Here is a 3,846-nt window from a genome sequence, read left to right on the forward strand (position 1 = left end):
CCCTGCCCACTCGCTCCCCGCTAGTCAGCAATCGCCCCTTCAACCACTGCCACCTCCCCGCCTCCTCAGCCGCCTCCGCACTGCCGGCTCCCTAGACTGAAGCTCGGGAGCGGGCGGCGTCTGCGGGAGACTACACCGCCCCCGACCCTCCTTGCCCGTCCTGTGCGCTAATTGGCTAGTCTTCTCCCACCTCCTCAATCCGATTGGTCCGCCCTGGGACGGCCTCCGGTTGTTGGAGCCGCCAATGCCACGCCCCACCGCCGTCAGGCCTCGGGCCTCTCCCATTGGCCGGCGGAGACCCGGGCCGCGAGAACTGTGCGTGCCCTCTCCTTGTCCCCGCCTACTCTCGCCACTGCTTCCACCGCGGCCCGCCTCCTAGTTCCAATTGGTGAGTCCTCGGCCCTCGAGCTGCGACGCTAACTCTGATTGGCTGGCGGAGCTGCAAAGTTAGCGCGCGAGACAGAGGTGCCCCGCGCGTGCGCAGCTGTCGTTCTCCCAATCGATGACGTTAATTCCCGGCAAATTTCAAAGGCTTATTCTAGAGTCTGTAGAGTGTTAACGCAAAGCCGAAGAGAAGTGGCCATACGAGGGGCTGAGGAGGAGAGGGAAGAAGAGGGAGCAAGAGCGCTTTACAAGACCAGTGCTCTAATTCCTGAGCTACGGAGCCAAGGGAGTGCTTTATAAACGTCATTTCATTCACTCCGCCTATCCCATAGGTGGAATCCCCATTTTTCAGCCTTAGGTTCAACAACTTGCGGCAGACCACGCGAGTACGTGGCCCAGGATTCCAATCTGGGTCTTCCAACTTTAGAAACCCTATCTTTAACCCTCCTATTAGGTGAACTGTATTCGATTGTTCATTTAACAAACACTGAGTGTGTTAGGTTTGGGGCACGTTCTAAACACTGAGAATAGAATACAGCAGCGAAGCAATCAAACACAATATCTTTGTAGAGCTTACATTCTAGTAGGGGGTAGCAGAAGCAGACAACACACAAATTAAAGAATCACTGGTTAGTGATAAAGCCTATGCAGAGAATTAAAATCAGGTCTTGGAAAAGAGAATGACTTTTTTGGGTGCTTTTTTATTTTTCGTTTTATTTTTTTGAGATGAAGTCTCAGTCTGTTGCCCAGGCTGGAGTGCAGTGGAACGATCTCGGCTCACTGCAACATCTGCCTCCCAGGTTGAAGCAATTTTCATGCCTCAGTCTCCTGAGTAGCTGGGATTACAGGCCCGCACCACCCCGCCCCCCTCCCCCCGGCTAATTTTTTTTTTTTTTTTTGAGACGGAGTCTTGCTTTGAGGCCCAGGCTGGAGTGCAATAGTAAGATAGCTTACTGCAACCTCTGCCTCCCAGGTTCAAGAGATTCTCCCACCTCAGCCTCCCAAGTAGCTGGGATTACAGGCGCATGCCACCACGCCCAGCTCAGTCACTGTGGGAAGTCTCAACACAAGATGAAGGGTAGACTCCTCCTTTTGAATGTTGTAGTCAGACAAAGTGCGTCCATCTTCCAGTTGCTTGCCAGCAAAGATCAGTCTTTGCTGATCAGGAGGGATTCCTTCCTTATCCTGGATCTTGGCCTTTACGTTTTCTATCGTATCTGAGGGTTCAACCTCAAGGGTGATGGTCTTCCCCATAAGGGAAGCTTCCTGAGTAGCTGGGATTACAGGAACATGCCACCACGCCCAGCTAATTATTGTATTTTTAGTAGAGACGGGGTTTCACCATGTTGGCCAGGCTGATCTCAAACTCCTGACCTCGTGATCCACCCGTCTCAGCCTCCCAAAGTGCTGGGATTACAGGCATGAGCCACTGCGCCCAGCCGAAACTGGGTAATTTATAAAGGAAAGAGATTTAATTGACTCACAGTTCTGCATGGCTGGGGAGGCCTCAAGAAACTCACAATCATGGTGGAAGGTGAAGGGGAAGCAAGGCACCTTCTTTACAAGCCAGCAGGAGGAAGTGCTGAGCGAAGGGGAAGGGTGCCTTATAAAACCAACCGATCTCAAAAGAACTCACTCACTATCTTGAGAACAGCATGGGGGAAACTGCCTCCATAATTCAGTTACCTTCACCTAGTTTCTCCCTTGACACACGGGGATTATGGGAATTATGGAGATTACAATTTAAGATGAGATTTGGGTGGGGACACAAGCCTAACCACGTCACCACTGTAGTAGCAGAATTTTGTACTAAGTGTCCCTGGCCACAGCTGATTGAACACTGGGAAGACACATGATCGTAAGAAAGGTAAATCATAGGATGGCTCATGGCCTTTAAAGTTGTCTGATGTGGCCAGATGTGGTGGCTCACCCCTGCAATCCCAGCACTTTGGGAGGTCAAGGTAGGAGGATCTCTTGAGCCCTCAAACAGGAATTTGAGACAAGCCTGAGCAACATAGGGAGACCTCATCTCTGCCAAAAAATAAAAAGAAAAGAAAAGAAAAACTAGCCAGGCCTAGTGGTCCATGTCTTAAGTTCCAGACTTGGGAGACTGAGTGGGGAGGATCGCTTGAGCCTGGGAGATCAAGGCTGCAGTGAGCTATGATGGCGCCACTACACTCCAGCCTGGGCAATAGAGCGAGTCCCTGTCTTGAAAAGAAAAAAAGAAGTTGTCTGATGTGAAGAGACAAGCAAGGAGACATCAGTGTCTGCCCATGACGGAATAACAGGGACTACATTCACCCTCCCATGTTAAACAACTGAAACATGAACAAAGTATATAAAACAATTGTTCTTAGACATTGGACAATGGGTAGCACAGGACAGTGAGCCCTGAGAAAAGGAAAATAGTGAAGTCAGCCCTACTATTGGCCGAGCTTACTGCCTGGGGGAGTGCAGTGCAAGGAAGGGAAACCCACACAGGGCCCACTGGGTCCCCTGAGTTGAGGAGATAGAGCTGGAAATTCAACGAGGCTAAGACAGCTCTAGTTTACAGGGCAAGGTATTGGAGAGAGAGAGAGAAGTCCTGAGATCTTCAGAGGGTTCTTTTTGTTTTCATTTGTTTTGTTTTGCTTTTGTTTTTGCTTTTGTTGAGACAAGGTTTTGCTTTGTCACCTGGGCTGGAGTGTAGAGGTGTGATCACAGCTCACTGCAGCCTCAAATTCCTGGGCTCAGTGATCCTTGAGTGGCTGTCATCGCAGGCATGCACCACCATGCTCAGCTAATTTTTGTATTTTTTGTAGAAATGGGGTCTTGCTATGTTGTCTAGGCTGGTTGTCTTGAACTGGGCTCAAGCAATCCGCCTGCCTCAGCATCCAGAGTTGCTAGGACTACAGGCATGAGCTGCCATGCCTGGCTAATTTTTGTATTTTTTGTAGAGATAGGGTTTTGCCATGTTGCTGAAACGGGAAAGGTCCCCTTTTCCCCCTCGAAGGGAGTGCAATGGAGGTGTGGCTCACTTCTTCAGTGCCGCACTGTCCAGACCTCTAGGGGAGCATTCAGATGGGTAAGCTCTGGGGCTCCAAGCCAAAGACAGTGTCTGGGGTGAATGTTTACAGCTCCTGAAGCCCCAGTGGGTGTTTGTTACAGGGTGCTCTTAGTTTGCCATCTGTAGGCGGCTTGTGTTAACCAGCTCAATTAGATCCTCTATTTTGTCGCAAGGGCAGAGGGCTTTCTGCATCCAAGGGTTTCTTGCCTTGGTATACCGGAAGAATCAGATCACACATGGGCATGAGGAATGAGTGCAAAGTTTTATTGAGTGGAAGTAGCTCTCTGCCTATGGGGGAGCCAGAAGGGAGATGGTTTTCCCCTGGAGTCAGGCCAATGGGCGGCCCCTGCTCTCCTCCAACTGCCCCAGCCAAACTTCGCCATGTCCCACCAGTTGTCGGCCTGCTGCCCTGCTGG

This window comes from Aotus nancymaae, unplaced genomic scaffold (genome assembly GCF_030222135.1).
Source record: "Aotus nancymaae isolate 86718 unplaced genomic scaffold, 86718_ANA_hifiasm-v0.15.2.pri h1tg000015l_0, whole genome shotgun sequence".
Lineage (NCBI taxonomy): Eukaryota > Metazoa > Chordata > Mammalia > Primates > Aotidae > Aotus > Aotus nancymaae.